This window comes from Rhinatrema bivittatum, chromosome 19, assembly GCF_901001135.1.
Source record: "Rhinatrema bivittatum chromosome 19, aRhiBiv1.1, whole genome shotgun sequence".
Lineage (NCBI taxonomy): Eukaryota > Metazoa > Chordata > Amphibia > Gymnophiona > Rhinatrematidae > Rhinatrema > Rhinatrema bivittatum.
In genome coordinates, this window is record NC_042633.1 from 42,570,778 (window position 1) to 42,591,378 (window position 20,601).

The following is a 20,601-nucleotide window of genomic DNA, read 5'->3' on the forward strand; positions in this document are numbered from 1 at the left end:
ATACACACATATCCTCCCCATCTGATGCACACACATCATCTCCCTCATCCAATACACACACATATACCCAACCTACCATCAGATAAATATACATATCCTCCCCATCTGATGCACATACATATCCTCTCCCTCATTGGATATGCACACATATACCTAACCCACCATCAGATAAATACACATATCCTCCCCATCTGATGCACACACATATCCTCTCCCTCATAAGAACACAAGAACATAAGAAATTGCTATGCTGGGTCAGATCAAGGGTCCATCAAGCCCAGCATCCTGTTTCCAACAGAGGCCAAAACCAGGCCACAAGAACCTGGCAATTACCCAAACACTAAGAAGAACCCATGCTACTGATGCAATTAATAGCAGTGGCTATTCCCTAAGTAAAATTGATTAATAGCCATTAATGGACTTCTCCTCCAAGAACTTAACCAAACCTTTTTCCCAGCTACACTAACTGCACTAACCACATCCTCTGGCAACAAATTCCAGAGCTTTATTGTGCGCGTTGAATGAAAAAGAATTTTCTCCGATTAGTCTTAAATGTGTTACTTGCTAACTTCATGAAATGCCCCCTAGTCCTTCTATTATTTGAAAGTGTAAATAACTGAGTCACATCTACTCGTTCAAGACCTCTCATGATCTTAAAGACCTCTATCATATCCCCCCTCAGCCGTCTCACATATCCTCTCCCTCATCTGATATGCACACATATTCCCAACATATCTTCAGATAAACACACATATCCTCCCCATCTGATGAATACACATATCCTCTCCCTCATTTGATACACACACATATTCCCAAATGACTACCAGATAAACACATATATACTCTCCCTCATCCAATACACACACATATTCCCACCCCACCATCAGATAAATATACATATCCTCCCCATCCGATGCACACACATAGCCTCTCCCTCATACGATACGCACATGTATACCCAACCCACCTTCAGATAAATACACATATTCTCTCCCTCATCTAATACACACACAAATTCCCACCCCACCACCAGATATACATATCCTCCCCATCTGATGCACACACATATCCCTCTCCCTCATGTGATACACACAAATACTCCACCCCACCACCAGATAAATATACATATCCTCCCAATCTGATGCACACACATAGCCTCTCCCTCATACGATATGCACATGTATACCCAACCCACCATCAGATAAATACACATATCCTCCCCATCTGATGCACACATATATTTTCTCCCTCATCCAATACACACACATTCCCACCCCACCACAAATATACATATCCTCCCCATCTGATGCACACACATATCCTCTCCCTCATCTGATATGCACACATATTCCCAACAGACCATCAGATAAACACACATATCCTCCCCATCTGATGCACACACATATCCTCTCCCTCATCTGATACATATACATATTCCCAACCCACTATCAGATAAATATACATATCCTCCCCATCTGATGCACACACATATCCTCTCTCTCATCCAATACACACACATATTTCTATCCCACCACCAGATACTCATATCCTCCCCATCTGATGCACACACATTTCCCTCTCCCTCATCCGATACACACACATATTCCCAGCCCACCATCAGATAAATACACATATCCTCCCCATCTGTTGCACACATATATCCTCTCCCTCAGCCAATACGCACACATTCCCACCCCACAATCAGATAAATATACATATCCTCCCCAACTGATGCACACACATATCCTCTCCCTCATCTGATATGCACACATATTCCCAACACACCATCAGATAAACATACATATCCTCCCCATCTGATGCACACACATATCCTCTCCCTCATCTGATACATACACATATTCCCAACCCACCAGATAAATACTCATATCCTCCCCATCTAATGCCCACACATATCCTCTCCCTCATCCGATACATGCACAGATCCCCAACCCATCACCAGATAAATACACAAATCCTCTCCCTCAAATACACACACACATCCTCTCCCCATCTGATACACACCCATATACTCTCTCATTCAATACACACACATTCTCACCCCACCATCAGAAAAATATACATATCCTCTCCCTCATCCAATACACACATATTATCTTCCTCATCTGATATACACACACACATACCCACCCCACCATCAGACAAATATACATATCCTTCCCATCTGATTCACACACATACCCACCCCACCACCAAATAAACACGCATATCCGCCCCCATCTGATACACAAATATACTCATCCTACCACCCAATGCACACACAAATCCTCTCCCCATCTGATATACACACACATATCCTCTCCCTCAGTTGATACACACATATCCACTGCCTCATCTGATACACACTCACACACACACTCACACACATATACCCACCCCACCACCAGATAAATACTAGGGATGTGCATTTGTTTCATTCATTTAATTCGTTTCATACATTTCCCATTACATGCCAATTAGATGTGCATTCGTTTCATCCGTTTCATATTACATGCTTGTATAGGAAACGTATGAAACGGATGAAACGAATGCACATCCCTAATAAATACACATATCCTCTCCCCATCCAATACACACACATATCCTCTCCCCATCTGATACACATAATATACCTATCCCAACACCAGATAAACACACACATCCTCTCTCCATTTGATACACACATATACATATCCCATTACCCGGTACACTCCCCCATCTGGTACACATACAAAACATCTCTTCTAGCTGATATTCACACATATCCTCTCCCCATCTGATAAACACACACACACACATAGCCAATTCATCACCCAATACACAACACATATCCTCTCCTCCTTCTGTTACATACACATATCCTATCCTTCATCCAATATACACATACATATTACCCGTTGAACCACCTGATACATGCAAATATCACTTCCCTTGATACATATCCACACATACTCACACCCATCCCACCACCTAATATACACACATAATTTCTCACCTATCTGATAGACATAAACATCCATCCTGCCACTCAATCATAAATATATCCTTTCCCTCAATCACACAACCCCCCCCCCCCACTGTTACACATACATATCCCATATCTGATAAACACATACATGCCCATCCCGCCACCTGATACAAACACATATCCATCCTGCCACCCGATACACAAATATATTCTCTCCCTCATATGATACACAACACACACATCCCATCATCTGATACACATGCACACATCCTCTCCTGCATCTGATACATACACACACATATCCTCTCCCTCTTCTGATACACACTCCCTCCATCCTGATATGCACACCTTCACATACTCTCTCCCCATCTGGTACACACATACACATATCTATCCCACCAACTGATACACACACATCCTCTCCACACCTGATATACACCAACACACACACACACACACACATACAGTCACCCCCCATCCCATCACCTGATACACACCCACACACATCCCACCACCTAAGTGATGAAATATCTATCTTTATATAGAGATATGTATGTGTGTGTGTGTATATATATATATATATATATATATATATATATATATATATACACACACACATGTGTGTGTGCATTATATATATATATATATAATGCACACACACATCCTCTCCACTGACACACACACACACATCCATCCCACCATAAGATACACACACTTATCCTCTCCCCTCTCTGATGCAAACACATATTTATTTATTTATTTATAACTTTTATATAGCGAGGTTCAATTAACAAGATTAATTATCACTTCGGTTTACATTACAACTAGCGACATTAACAGAGACAGAGTCTTGTTTTACAATGAACAGGGTAGAAATAACTTGGATAACCTGGGTAACAAAACAATGAACAGGGAAATAATCTGGGATAACAAATTCTGGGATACATAATGTTGGGTGAAGCAAGACAGAGAATTTGGTCTGTATAACATGGGTGAAGAACAGGAAAATTGAGTAGGGGAGGACTATGAGAAGGAGAGAACTATGAAGTCCTAAAGTTGGTTAGTGTACACATGATGCGGATAAGAAGATGGCTGAGGTGAATAATTATGGAAAGGCTTGTGTATCGGGTGGCATCCTGCCACCCGATACACAAATATATTTTCTCCCTCATATGATACACACACATCTCATCATCTGATACACATGTATATCGTCTCCTTTATCTGATAAATACACACATATCCTCTCCTTATCTGATACACATGCACACATCCTCTCCTGCATCTGATACATACACACACATATCCTCTCCCCCTTCTGATACATACTCCCTCCATCCTGATATGCACACCTTCACATACTCTCTCCCCATCTGGTACACACATATACATATCTATCCCACCAACTGATACACACACATCTTCTCCACACCTGATATACACACACACACACACACACACACACACATATCCATCCTACCATTTAATAGAGGCACATATCCTGTCTCACATTTTATACACTCACCCCCATCCTGAGACACACACACACACATATCCATCCTACTACTTAAGAGACACATATCCTCTCTCACATTTTATACACTCACCCATCCTGATACACACACACATGCACATATCTTCTATCAATCTAATACCAGACACATACACCCATCCCACCAACTGATACACACATAACTTCGCTCCTATCTGATACCCAAACATATCCATCGGTCCATCTGATACACACACATATCTTCTCTCCGATACATACACATCCTCTCCCCTATCTGATTCACGCACAGTCACACCCATCCCACCACCTGATACACACCCACACACATCCTACCACCTAAGTGCTGAAATATCTATCTATATATAGAGATAGAGATATGTATATGTGTGTGTGTGTGTGTATATATATATATAAAATAATGCACACACACATCCTCCACTGGCACACACACACACACACACATCCATCCCACCACATGATACACACACACACATCCTCTCCCATGGTAAACAAACACACCCAAACCACCCCCTGATACACATACAAATCCTCTCCACTGATACACACATTCACACACACATCCATCCCACCACATGATACTCACACTTATGCTCTCCCATATGTGATGTATACAACCCCATATCCTCCCCTTCTGATACACACACACACACACACACACACATCTCACTAAGTGATATATACACACATATATATCTTCTCCCCTGATACAAACACACACACACATCCCAGCATCTGATACACATACAAATCCTCTCCTCCATCTGATACACATCCACACACCATCTCACCATCTGATACACACACATATCTTCTCCTCTGTCTGATACACACAACCCCCATCCTGATACACACACACACCCATCCCACCACCCATTTATATACACATGAGGTATCTCCTCCATTTGATATACACGTATATCCTCTTCCTCATCCAATGCACAACAGAGCCTTACCACTACATAGTAACATAGTAATGACAACAGAAAAAGACCAAAATGGTCTATCTAGTCTGCCCAGCAAGCTTCCCAAGGTAGTAACTGCGCTCCGTGCAGGTTACCCCCAAGCTTTTTAAATTTATTCCCATCCTCTAGCTTTTAGGGATCCACAGTGATAACCCCATGCCCCTTTGAAATCCTTCACAGTTTTAGTCTTCACCACCCCCTCCGGAAGGGCATTCCAGGCATCCACCACCCTCTCTGTGAAGAAATATTTCCTGGCATTGGTTCTACGTCTTCCTCCCTGGAGTTTCAAATAGTGACTGATCCACACACACACACACATCCCACCACTCATTACACACATATTTGTAATGTTAGTACTGCATCAGAGTGTCACAATGACTGTGAAGATAAGATCATCTTTTTGATGAGAACATTACTCCTGCACTGTCACTGCTAGACTTCACCATGACCACGTTACTTCTGCACTGTCACTGCTAGACTTCACCATGACCACGTTACTTCTGCACTGTCACTGCTAGACCACACTATGAGCAGCTTACTCCTACACTGCTAGACTTCACAGTGGCTACATTACTTTCACACTGTCACTGGTAGGCTACATGATGACCACATTACTTCTTCACTGACAATACCGGACTACACCATGACCACATTACTTCTGCACTGTCACTGCTAGACCACACTATGAGCACCTTACTCCTACACTGCTAGACTTCACAGTGGCTACATTACTTTCACACTGTCACTGGTAGGCTACATGATGACCACATTACTTCTTCACTGACAATACCGGACTACACCATGACCACATTACTTCTGCACTGTCACTGCTAGACCACACTATGAGCACCTTACTCCTACACTGCTAGACTTCACAGTGGCTACATTACTTTCACACTGTCACTGGTAGGCTACATGATGACCACATTACTTATTCACTGACAATACCAGACTACACCATGACCACGTTACTTCTCCACTGTCACTGCTAGACTACTCCGTGAGCACAATTTTCCTACACTGTCACTGCTACACTTCACCCTGACTACATTATTCACACAGTGTCACTGGCAAGCTACACAGCGACTACATTACTCCCATACTGTCACTGGTAGGCTCCACTGAGCACATTACTGCTGCACTGCTACTACTAGATTACATTGACCACCTTACTCCCACACGGACACTGCTAGCCTACACTGTGACCACATTACTCTCACACTGTCACTGCTAGATTACACCATGAGCATATTTCTCCCACACTGTCACTGGTAGGCTAGATTGTGAGCATGTTTCTCCTTCATTGTCTCTGGTGGGCTATACTGAGAGCATGTTATTCCCACTTTGTAACTGTAGGCCACATCATGAGCACGTTATTCCTACACTGTCACTCTTAGGCTCCACCATGACCACGTTACTTCTACACTGTTTCTCCTAGAGCACACCATGACCACATTACTCCTACACTGTCACTGCTAGACTACACCATGACCACATTACTCCTGCACTGTCACTGCTAGACTTCACCATGACTACATTACTCCTACATTGTCACTGCTAGACTACGCTACTCCCACATTGTCTTCGGTAGGCTACACAGTGAGCATGTTACGCCTTCATTGTTTCTGGTAGGCTATACTGAGAGTAAATTCTCCCACTTTGTCATTGTAGGCTACATCATGAGCACATTATTCCCACACTGTCACTCTTAGGTTCCACCATGACACTTTTACATGGTCACTGCTAGACTACACAATGACCACATTACTCCTACCCTGTCACTGCTAGACTATGTTACTCCCACACTGTGAGCATGTTACTCCCATACTGTCACTGCTAGAGTACACCATGACCACATTACTCCTACTCTGTCACTAATAGGCCACACTAAGCACATTACTGCTGCACTGTTACTACTAGACTACACTGTGACCACATTACTCTCATACTGTCTGCTAGATTACACCATGAGCATGTTACTCCCATACTGTCACTGCTAGAGTACACCATGACCACATTACTCCTGCACTGTCACTGCTAGACTTCAACATGACCACGTTACTCCTGCACTGTCACTGCTAGGCTTCACCATGACTACATTACTCCTACACTGTCACTGCTAGACTACGTTACTCCCACATTGTCTTCGGTAGGCTACACAGTAAGCATGTTACGCCTTCATTGTTTCTGCTAGGCTATACTGAGAGTAAGTTCTCCTACTTTGTCACTGTAGACTACATCATGAGCACATTATTCCCACACTGTCACTCTTAGGTTCCACCATGACCATGATACTTTTACACGGTCACTGCTAGACTACACAATGACCACACTACTCCTACACTGTCACTGCTAGACTACGTTACTCCCACACTGTGAGCATGTTACTCCTACACTATCACTGGTAGGCTACATTGGGCACATTATTGCTGCACTGTTACTACGAGACTACACTGTGACCACCTTACTCCCACACTGACATTGCTAGCCTACACTGGGACCACATTACTCTCGTACTGTCACTGATAGATTACACCATGAGCTTGTCACTCCTGCACTGTCAGTGGTAGGCTACATCATGATCATGTTTTTCCTTTGGTCCCTGGTAGGCTATACTGAGAGCATGTTATTCTCACCTTATCAGTGGGAGGCTACATCATGAGCACATTATATCCACCCTGTCACTGTTAGGCTCTGCTATGACCACATTACTAGCAACTGACATTGCTAGACTACACCATGAGCATGTTACTCCCATACTGTCACTGCTAGAGTACACCATGAGCATGTTACTCCCACACTGTCACTGCTAGAGTACACCATGAGCATGTTACTCCTGCACTGTAACTGCTAGACTACCCCATGACCACATTACTCCTACTCTGTCACTAATAGGCCACACTAAGCACATTTCTGCTGCACTGTTACTACTAGACTACACTGTGACCACATTACTCTCATACTGTCTCTGCTAGATTACACCATGAGCATGTTACTCCCACACTGACACTGCTAGCCTACACTGTGACCATATTACTCTCATACTGTCACTGCTAGAGTACACCATGAGCATGTTACTCCCACACTGTCACTGCTAGAGTACACCATGAGCATGTTACTCCCACACTGTCACTGCTAGAGTACACCATGAGCATGTTACTCCTGCACTGTAACTGCGAGACTACCCCATGACCACATTACTCCTACTCTGTCACTAATAGGCCACACTAAGCACATTACTGCTGCACTGTTACTACTAGACTACACTGTGACCACATTACTCTCATACTGTCTCTGCTAGATTACACCATGAGCATGTTACTCCCACACTGACACTGCTAGCCTACACTGTGACCATATTACTCTCATACTGTTGCTGCTAGACTACACCATGAGCATGTTACTCCCACACTGTCACTACTAGACTACACCATGAGCATGTTACTCCCACACTGTCACTGCTAGAGTACACCATGGATATGTTACTCCCACACTGTCACTGCTAGAGTACACCATGGATATGTTACTCCCATACTGTCACTGCTAGAGTACACCATGACCATGTTACTCCCACACTGTAACTGCTAGACTACCCCATGAGCACATTATCCTATACTCACTCTAGACTACACTATGACCACATTACTCCTACTCTGTCACTAATTGGCCACACTAAGCACATTACTGCTGCACTGTTACTACGAGACTACACTGTGACCACCTTACTCCCACACTGACACTGCTAGCCTACACTGTGCCCACATTACTCTCATACTATCGCTGCTAGATTACACCATGAGAATGTTACTCTTGCACTGTCACTGCTAGACTACACTGTGCCCACATTACTCTCATACTATCGCTGCTAGATTACACCATGAGAATGTTACTCTTGCACTGTCACTGCAGGACTACATTGTGAGCACATTACTTCTACAAGGTCACTGGGTAGGCTATACTAAGAGCACGTTACTTCCACATTGCTCAAAACTCATTGGCTTCCTGTCCTATGGAGAGTTAAATTTAAGATCCTTATCATAGTTTTTAAGGCAATACATGGAGACAGCCCTGAGAACCTGAGTCTGACCTTGAAAGAATATGCCCACAAGAACATAAGAAATTGCCATACTGGGTCAGACCAAGGGGCCATCGAGCCCAGCATCCTGTTTCCAACAGAGGCCAAGCCAAGTCACAAGTACCCAAACATTAGATTGGTCACAAGCTGTGATTGCTTATTAATTACAATAGCAGTTTATGGATTTAACCTCTAGGACCAGTATAATGGTATAAGGGATGGTGTGGGGAAGGGTCTCCGTACAGAATGACTTTGTAAGCTCGGGATGGTGTAGGGAGATATCTTAAGAAGATACAGGATATTTGACTACAGGAAAGAGGATATTTGGCTGTTTGTGATGTTTTGGCAGAGGTAAGAGTGGTTTCGGGTTGGGGGTCAGGTGCTGAAACAGAAATCAGAGTGCACGGGAGACAGAGCCAGTGTTTACCCCTCCATCACCAATTTGCAACCCAGCCCCTAGAGGGGGATGTGCCTCCCTGAGCTCTCTTCACCCAGTAAAGCCTCTCTTTTCACCCATTCGGCTGCTGGAGAACCACCAGGAAGGAGATGCGTGAAGTTCTGTTCCAGCAGCCTTGCTTGCTGGCACTTCCCCTGCCAGACCCTTACCTACCGCACACGCCTGCCAGCTTTACTATCCGTCTGCCCCTCCTCCCATGCACAAGCACGCGCTGTGGGGACATTTACATCCATTCGTGCACGCAACACCTCCAAAGCCCAGGAAGGGAAGGAGCCAGAGAGGAAGCCTCTTCCCCAGAGGCAACAAAACGAGAAAAAAAAAACAAAAAACCTTTTAGCTTTATCAGGCTCTAAATCTGAGCAAAATTAAGTCGTCTTTATTTTTAATTTAGAAAAATAACTGAGGATTTAAAACTTTTCCCCTGCCCTGTTTTTTTGAGATGGGGGTCAGAGGGTGGCAGGGTCGCCATGACCCAGCAAGGTTAAAGGACAAAAAAACAAAACAAAACACAGACGCTAAACCTCCCAGACAACAGAGCAGGAAAGAAGGCAGTGCCTCCAGTGGGAAGCAGCTCTTCATCTCCCGAGCAATCCCCGCTGCCGGGACAGACTGCCGCATGCTTAGGGAGAAGGAGGGTTACAGTTGCACTAGGCAGCACCAACAAAGCATGCAACAGCAGGATGCAGGGAAGAGAGAAGACATACAATGTAACCAGGAGTGATAAACGACACCGCCCAGGGAGCGCAGACCTGTCCACTGCTTGCAACAGAAGAGCACAGGCAAAGCCCCCAACACACACTCACACGCAACCCATTCCGTCTTAAGTGGGCACCGACCGTGGCTGCCTTTTTACAGTATCCCACACCGCCAGCAGGGCGCTGCCTGGGAGCCATTTAAAGGTACATCTCCTACGTTTCTTTGGACCCTTCTGCAGCAAGGACCAGCAGAAGGGCCAAAAAAAAGCAAACGAGCAGGAGCGAGTGGCTGCACTCCCTTATTTGTCCACAGATGTGTCCATAGTTTGGTACATGAGACGAATGTTAGCATGATAAGAACATAAGAAAATGCCGTACTGGGTCAGACCAAGGGTCCATCAAGCCCAGCATCCTGTGTCCAACAGTGGCCAATCCAGGCCATAAGAACCTGGCAATTACCCAAACACTAAGAAGATCCCATGCTACTGATGCAATTAATAGCAGTGGCTATTCCCTAAGTAAACTTGATTAATAGCCATTAATGGACTTCTCCTCCAAGAACTTATCCAAACCTTTTTTGAACCCAGCTACACTAACTGCACTAACCCCATCCTCTGGCAACAAATTCCAGAGCTTTATTGTGCGTTGAGTGAAAAAGAACTTTCTCGATTATTCTTAAATGTGCTACTTGCTAACTTCATGGAGTGCCCCCTAGTCCTTCTATTATCTGAAAGAGTAAATAACCGATTCACATCTACCCGTTCTAGACCTCTCATGATCTTAAACACCTCTATCATATCCCCCCTCAGTCGTCTCTTCTCCAAGCTGAACAGCCCTAACCTCTTCAGCCTTTCCTCATAGGGGAGCCGTTCCATATGGCATTCTTATATTCCAAAAACTTCCAAAGAGTCTTGTTCGGTACAGAGCAGGGAAAGCATGGGCAACGAGCAGGTCACACTCCCAGATCAGAAGGTGGATCATGTCGCTGGATCCTGGCCAAGGTGGCATTTTGAAGGCATTCTGTAGGGTAGGCGATGCAGTGACGGAGACCTTGTACGTGAGAGATGAGGTCCCAGTGTCCCTGGCCTTGCTACCCTGTGACGATGTGAGGAAAGGGGGGTTGTAAGGCCACGACAGAGTGTGTGTGTGTGTGTGTGTGTGGTGGTGCAGGGGCTAAGGTTTTGAATGCAATCTCTTCATAGACGGGAGAAGCTGTGATGTAGAGTAAAGGATGTGTGGATGCTACAAGGAGTTTGTGTTGACAAACTGATGCCTTGGCTCCCCAGCAGCTTCTTCTAGCATCGCCGAGCCATTCGCTGATAATAAGTGTTTGTGAGCGCTGGAGGCGTCCCCCTGCTGCTTCCCATGGAGCCAGGGTGAAATGAGTCCTGTACGGCGCACGCAGTGGGGGCTGGCTTGAAATGAAGGTCTGCGTGCTGACAGATTGCGCTGACATCACGTCCTGCACATGCTCGGTGTGGGGGTCCCTGCCTTTTTCTATAGGGGACTGCTGACATCACTGAAGCACCTTTGAATGACTGAGAGGGGATGCATATAATAGTGAGGGTGATAATGCACTCCGTAGCTTGCAACTGGATGAGCATCCCCCAAAATCCATGCTTCTGGGCTTATATTATCACCCAATTCAGCACCGTTGGACTTTCTGTGCAGCCAAACCACACTCTACCACCTTGTGAAGCTGGAGGTTTTGTACTCTGGTGTCCATGAGCTTGTATAACCTGAGGATATTATTCTGTACGCTAACATGAACTTAAGAGGCTGTTGTTTGGAGCAGCCTCCCCTCTCTCTCTCTGCCAAGAAAGCTGCCAGCCCTGCAGAGAGAAGCTTTGCTTTCTATGCCCCACAGTACTGAGGTGCCTCACAGGGTGGAAGGAAGAAGAGAGTCAGCTCCCCAAAACATTCCCGCACTCCCATGCCATGATCCAGGCCTCCCCTCCCCCTCCTCACACCAGCCTCATTGTCACCTGGGATTTCTGGCAGGCTGCTCAGCCTCTTTGCTCACGTCGGCCATTATTCCCGGCCACTAGCGGCCGCGCCGGCAACAAAGCCAGAGGCCACATTTATCTGCAGCAGGCTCGCCTTTGTCTCTGGCTTAGCTGACCTAGGTGTTCCCACTAAGAGCCCTTGAGGGCTACGAGAGGTGCAGAGCAGCAGGGCAGGGTGGGCTGGGGAGGAGGCAGAATGCACAGACAGTGCTTTTGTGAGAGAGAAAGAGGCAGGACAAGGTCAAACTGAAGAATATGTAAACCTTTCTTGGGTCCCATGAGCCCTCCTGCATGTGTTTCCACCTCTTCCCACAATGCAGTGTTATCAGTGCAGTGTGCATGCCTTTGGTAAATCAGCAGTGCACCTTGTCAGCGTTATGGGTGCAGTGAGCTCTCTGTTGGTAAATCAGTGCCTTGTCAGCGTTATGGGTGCAGTATGCTCTCTGTTGGTAAATCAGTGCCTTGTCAGCGTTATGGGTGCAGTGTGCTCTCTGTTGGTAAATCAGTGCCTTGTCAGTGTTATCAGTGCAGTGTGCTCTCTGTTGGCAAATCAGTGCCTTGTCAGTGTTATGGGTGCAGTGAGCTCTCCGTTGGTAAATCAGCGCCTTGTCAGTGTTATCAGTGCAGTGTGCTCTCTGTTGGTAAATCAGTGCCTTGTCAGCGTTATGGGTGCAGTGTGCTCTCTGTTGGTAAATCAGTGCCTTGTCAGTGTTATCAGTGCAGTGTGCTCTCTGTTGGCAAATCAGTGCCTTGTCAGTGTTATGGGTGCAGTGAGCTCTCCGTTGGTAAATCAGCTCCTTGTCAGTGTTATGGGTGCAGTGAGCTCTCTGTTGGTAAATCAGCGCCTTGTCAGCGTTATGGGTGCAGTGAGCTCTCTGTTGGTAAATCAGTGCCTTGTCAGTGTTACTGGTACACTGTGCGCTCCTTTAGCAAATGTGTCTTATCAGTGATATATATGCAGTATGAGCTCCTTCGGTAAATCAGCTCCTTGCCAGTGTTTTGTGCAGTGTGCTCTCCTTTGGTAAATCAGTGCCTTGTCAGTGTTATCAGTGCAGTGTGCTCTCCTTTGGTAAATCAGTGCCTTGTCAGTGTTATCAGTGCAGTGTGCTCTCTGTTGGTAAATTCAGTGCCTTGTCAGTGTTATCAGTGCAGTGTGCTCTCTGTTGGTAAATCAGTGCCTTGTCAGTGTTATCAGTGCAGTGTGCTCTCTGTTGGTAAATCAGTGCCTTGTCAGTGTTATCAGTGCAGTGTGCTCTCTGTTGGTAAATCAGTGCCTTGTCAGTGTTATGGGTGCAGTGAGCTCTCCGATGGTAAATCAGCGCCTTGTCAGTGTTATGGGTGCAGTGAGCTCTCTGTTGGTAAATCAGTGCCTTGTCAGTGTTATGGGTGCAGTGAGCTCTCTGTTGGTAAATCAGCGCCTTGTCAGCGTTATGGGTGCAGTGAGCTCTCTGTTGGTAAATCAGTGCCTTGTCAGTGTTATGGGTGCAGTGAGCTCTCTGTTGGTAAATCAGTGCCTTGTCAGTGTTACTGGTACACTGTGCGCTCCTTTAGCAAATGTGTCTTATCAGTGATATATATGCAGTATGAGCTCCTTCGGTAAATCAGCTCCTTGCCAGTGTTTTGTGCAGTGTGCTCTCCTTTGGTAAATCAGTGCCTTGTCAGTGTTATCAGTGCAGTGTGCTCTCCTTTGGTAAATCAGTGCCTTGTCAGTGTTATCAGTGCAGTGTGCTCTCTGTTGGTAAATCAGTGCCTTGTCAGTGTTATCAGTGCAGTGTGCTCTCTGTTGGTAAAACAGTGCCTTGTCATTGTTATCAGTGCAGTATGTGATCCTTTGGTAAACCAGTGCCTTGTCAGTGTTATCAGTGCAGTGTGCTCTCTGTTGGTAAATCAGTGCCTTGTCAGTGTTATCAGTGCAGTGTGCTCTCTGTTGGTAAAACAGTGCCTTGTCAGTGTTATCAGTGCAGTGTGCTCTCTGTTGGTAAAACAGTGCCTTGTCATTGTTATCAGTGCCTTGTCATTGTTATCAGTGCAGTGTGCTCTCCGTTGGTAAATCAGTGCCTTGTCAGTGTTATCAGTGCAGTATGCTCTCCGTTGGTAAATCAGTGCCTTGTCAGGGTTATCAGTGCAGTGTGTGCTCCCTTTTCTATCTTTTGTTCTCTCTTTGGTTTCCTCCCTCTCTCTTTTTCTGTCTGTCTCTCTCTCTCCCCTCTCCTTTCCCCCTTTTAGTATCATTCTCTATTTCTGCTTTATCCATCTGTCTATCCCTTTTTTCCTGTTCAGGAGTCAGATGTTCGCAGTTGCCGCCATTGCGTTGGCGTTACGAGGTACTCTCGCAGGGCGGTGGTGGGGAGGGCTTCACGTGGCAGTATTCTCTTGAAATAACCATCTATTTTTGTAAGATCCTGGCTCCCTCCTCCCAGGCACGGTATTTATAGCTGCGTGCCTCACTCGTGCTGCCGCTAACACAGGCGGGCACGGAGATAAGGAGCGAAGGAGGCAGCCTGAAGGCCTACCGGGCTCCTTGCATGCACCTCACGGCTCCTGGACGCTCGGGGATAGGTGGCTGAGCTCGCAGCAGTCATGGCAGAGCCAGGTGCTTAGCGGAAGAAGGTGGACGCAAAGCACTGTGTCCGGGTGGCAGGCCAGGGCGTTGGACGGACGCAGCTGCCACACCGGTCCTGCAGTTGTTGAATTCGCCTTAAAACAAGCCAGGAATCCGCCTGCTCACGTGTCGAGTGCATGACTCTGGATGCTTAAGAACATAAGAACCTGCCATGCTGGGTCAGACCAAGGGTCCATCAAGCCCAGCATCCTGTTTCCAGCAGTGGCCAATCCAGGCCATAAGTACCTGGCACGATCCCAAACAGTAAATAGATCCCACGCTCAGGGATAAGCAGTGGCTCTCCCCAAGTCTGTCTGGTTAATAACAGTTTATGGACTTTTCCTTCAGGAACTTATTCAAACCTTTTTAAAACCCAGCCACACTAACATCCTTAATCATATCCTCTGGCAATGAATTCCAGAGCTGAATTGTGCGCAGAGTACAAAAGAACTTTCTCCGATTAGTTTTAAATGTGCCCCATGCTAACTTCATGGAGTGCCCCCTAGTCTTTCTATTATCTGAAAGAGTAAATAACCGATTCACATCTACCCGTTCTAGACCTCTCATAATTTTAAACACCTCTATCATATCCCCCCTCAGCCGTCTCTTCTCCAAGCTGAACAGCCCTAACCTCTTTAGTCTTTCCTCATAGGGGAGCTGTTCCATTCCCCTTATCATTTTGGTTGCCCTTCTCTGTACCTTCTCCATCGCAATTATATCTTTTCTGAGATGTGGCGACCAGAATTGTACACAGTATTCGAGGTGCGGTCTCACCATGGAGAGATACAGAGGCATTATGACATTTTCCGTTTTATTAACCATTCCCTTCCTAATAATTCTTAACATTTGTTTGCTTTTGACTGCCGCAGCACAGTGAACCACAGGAATATTTCCTAATACCTTGTATTCTAGACATTGTTTTTTGTTCATTTATTTCTTCTATTTAACTGCTATTTAAAAAGTTCTATTTAAAACATTAAGACTTTTAGACATATAAGACATTGTTTTTTGTCATACATATTTTTCTTATGTTTAACTGTTATTTAAAAAGTTTCTTCGTTATATGTAATTGCCCCCAAGCAAGTTTTTTCAGCTGTTCTCTGTAAACCGATTTGATTTGCATATAATGTAAGAAGATCGGTATATAAAAACCATAATTAAATATATAAATTAATATATAAATAAATAACCAAGAATTTCAATGTATTGTCCATGAAGATGCTCAAATCCTTTTCCTAGTTCCTAATATGGAACCTAACATTGTGTAATTATAGCAAGGCTTATTTTTCCCTATATGCATCACCTTGCACTTATCCACATTAAATTTCATCTGCCATTTGGATGCCCAATTTTCCAGTCTCACAAGGTCTTCCTGCAATTTATCACAATCTGCTTGTGATTTAACTACTCTGAACAATTTTGTATCATCTGCAAATTTGATTATCTCACTCGTCGTATTTCTCTCCAGATCATTTATAAATATATTGAACAGTAAGGGTCCCAACACAGATCCCTGAGGCACTCCACTGTCCACTCCCTTCCACTGAGAAAATTGCCCATTTAATCCTACTCTCTGTTTCCTGTCTTTTAGCCAGTTTGTAATCCACGAAAGGACATCGCCTCCTATCCCATGACTTTTTACTTTTCCTAGAAGCCTCTCATGAGGAACTTTGTCAAACGCCTTCTGAAAATCCAAGTATACTACATCTACCGGTTCACCTTTATCCACATGTTTATTAACTCCTTCAAAAAAGTGAAGCAGATTTGTGAGGCAAGACTTGCCCTGGGTAAAGCCATGCTGACCTTGTTCCATTAAACCTTGTCTTTCTATATGCTCTGTGATTTTTATCTTGAGAATGGTTTCCACTCTTTTTCCTGGCACTGAAGTCAGGCTCAACAGTTTATAGTTTCCCAAATCATCCCTGGAGCCCTTTTTAAAGTTTGGCGTTACATTGACCACCCTCCAGTCTTCAGGTACAATAGATGATATTAATGATAGGTTACAAATGATTAATATTAGATGTGCAATTTCATTTTTTACTTCGAGAACTCTGGGGGGTAAATCATCCGCTCCAGACACTTTGCTACTCTTTAGTTTATCAGTCTGGTCTATTACATCCTCCCGGTTCACCCTGCTTTGTTTCAGATCTTTCAAATTATCACCATTTCTGGCACAGGTATCTTCCCCAATATTCTAAAAAGTGGGTGGTTTTGGGGGCAGAGTTACGGCTGTTGGGAGCTTAGCACTCATCTTCAGAATGAGGCACCTAGCATAGGAGCCTAAATCTAGGCAAGTGAATAGCAGGCCTAAAATTTCATTTTACAGCCCTAAATAAAAGTGAATTTTCAACTGAAAAGTTAGGCTCTTATCTGGAAGAGAGACCTATCTTGGGTCCCTCAATTCAGGGGGTCAGCTTTGGTTTTTAATTATTGCTCTCTTGGTCGTCAAGGACACATCTCAAACAGAGGCCGAGAGCTTGATGTCAGTCTAGGGTTCACGATAAAGTAAAGGAGAATCTAATCTTAGCCTGGCATCTTGACTGGAATTCATAGGAGCTCTCATAGACGTGACTCATGCCACAGCTTTCCTCCTTGCTGTGGACATCATGTCAGACAGAGCCAGACAGACAGACATCGGCCTGGCGCATGTTGAGCTTTCAACAGTTCACCATTATATAGAAGGGAGATCCATTCTGTGTATTCATGCAGCGCCTGCTTCATTTAAAGCTTCCCATCATGCCACCTACTGTGCTCCCTGGAACCTTCACATGGCTTTAACCCAACTGATGAAAGCTCCTTCCTTAGGTTCTGGTGTATCTGATATTGAGATGTATATGGGTTTGGTTAGAGGTTGGGTATCAGTGTTTGGTGTGTGGGATATTGAGGTTATAGGTTGGGTATCGTTGTCTGGTATGTGTGATATTGAGATGTATATGGGTTTGGTTAGAGGTTGGGCATCAGTGTTTGGTGTGTGTGATATTGAGGTTATAGGTTGGGTATCGTTGTCTGGTATGTGTGATATTGAGGTGTATATTGCTTCAGTTTTAGGTTGGGTATCAGTTTTTGGTATGTGTGCTTTGGGTTTTATAATGCTTTGGTTATAAGTTGGCTATCAGTTTCTGGTGTGTTTGTGTGTGTGTGTGTGTGTGTGTGATATTAGGTATGTTTGCTTTGGTTGTAGTTTGGGTTCCATTGTCTTGGTGTGTGTGATATTGAGTGTATTTTGCTTTGGTTATAGGTGGGTTTCATAGTCTTTGGGTTATATTGACCTGGTGTGTGTGATATTGAGTGCATAGTGCTGTGGGATATTAAGTGTATATTGCTGTGGTAATAAGTTGGGTATCATTGTCTTGGTCCATGTGATATTGAGGTGTATATTACTGTGGGTTATAGGTTGGGTGTTAGTTCCTATGGTGTGTGTGTGTTTGATATTGTGTGTATATTGCTTTGGTTATAGTTGGGTATCACTCTCTCTGTTGTGTCTGATATCAGAGTGTATATATCAGTGCTTGCAGTGTGTGTGTGTGTGTATGATATTGGGGTGTATATTGCTGAGGTTTTAGGTTGGGTATCAGAGCCTGTGGTGTGTGTGATGTTGGGGTATATATTACTGTGGTTACTGGTTGGTTATCAGTTTCTGAAATGTGTATGAGATATTGGGTGTTTATTGATGTGGTTATACGCTGGGTACCACTGTCCATGCTGTGTGTGATAGTGGGTGTATATTGCTGTGGTTACAGGTTGGGTGTCAGTGCCTGTAGTATGTCTGTTATTGGGGTATATATTATAGTGATTATAAGTTGTGTTTCAGTGCCTGTAGCAGTTGGATATTTGGGTGTATATTGCTGTAGTTATAGCTTGGGTGTCAGTGCCTGTGGTGTGTGAAATATTGCAGTGTATGTTGCTGTTATATGTTTTGGTGTCAGTGCCTGTTATACGTATGCTATTGGTGTATTTATAGGTTGGGTATCAGAGCCTGTGGTGTGTATGTGTGTGATATTGGTGTGTATATTGCTGTGGTTGTAGGTTGGGTATCTGTGCTTGTGGTGTGTGTGTTTGTGTGTGATATTAGAGTGTATATTGCTTTAGTTATAGTTGGATATCACTAACAGTGTTGTGTCTGATATTGGGGTGTGCATTGCTGTGGTTATAGTTGGATATCACTGTCAGTGCTGTGTCTGATATTAGAGTGTATATTGCTTTGGTTATAGTTGGATATCACTGTCAGTGCTGCGTCTGATATTGGGGTGTGCATTGCTGTGGTTATAGTTGGATATCACTGTCAGTGCTGCGTCTGATATTGGGGTGTGCATTGCTGTAGTTATAGTTGGATATCACTGTCAGTGCTGTGTCTGATATTGAGGTGTGCATTGCTGTGGTTATAGTTGGATATCACTGTCAGTGCTGTGTCTGATATTGGGGTGTGCATTGCTGTGGTTATAGTTGGATATCACCGTCAGTGTTGTGTCTGATATTGGGGTGTGCATTGCTGTGGTTATAGTTGGATATCACTGTCAGTGCTGTGTCTGATATTGGAGTGTGCATTGCTTTAGTTATAGTTGGATATCACTGTCAGTGCTGTGTCTGATATTAGAGTGTATATTGCCTTTGGTTATAGTTGGATATCACTGTCAGTGCTGTGTCTGATATTGGGGTGTGCATTGCTGTGGTTATAGTTGGATATCACTGTCAGTGCTGTGTCTGATATTGGGGTGTGCATTGCTGTGGTTATAGTTGGAGATCACCGACAGTGCTGTGTCTGATATTGGGGTGTGCATTGCTGTGGTTATAGTTGGATATCACCGACAGTGCTGTGTCTGATATTGGGGTGTGCATTGCTGTGGTTATAGTTGGATATCACTGTCAGTGCTGCGTCTGATATTGGGGTGTGCATTGCTGTGGTTATAGTTGGAGATCACCGACAGTGCTGCGTCTGATATTGGGGTGTGCATTGCTGTGGTTATAGTTGGATATCACTGTCAGTGCTGTGTCTGATATTGGGGTGTGCATTGCTGTGGTTATAGTTGGATATCACTGTCAGTGCTGTGTCTGATATTGGAGTGTGCATTGCTTTAGTTATAGTTGGATATCACTGTCAGTGCTGTGTCTGATATTAGAGTGTATATTGCTTTAGTTATAGTTGGATATCACTGTCAGTGCTGCGTCTGATATTGAGGTGTGCATTGCTTTAGTTATAGTTGGATATCACTGTCAGTGCTGTGTCTGATATTGGGGTGTGCATTGCTGTGGTTATAGTTGGATATCACTGTCAGTGCTGTGTCTGATATTGGAGTGTGCATTGCTT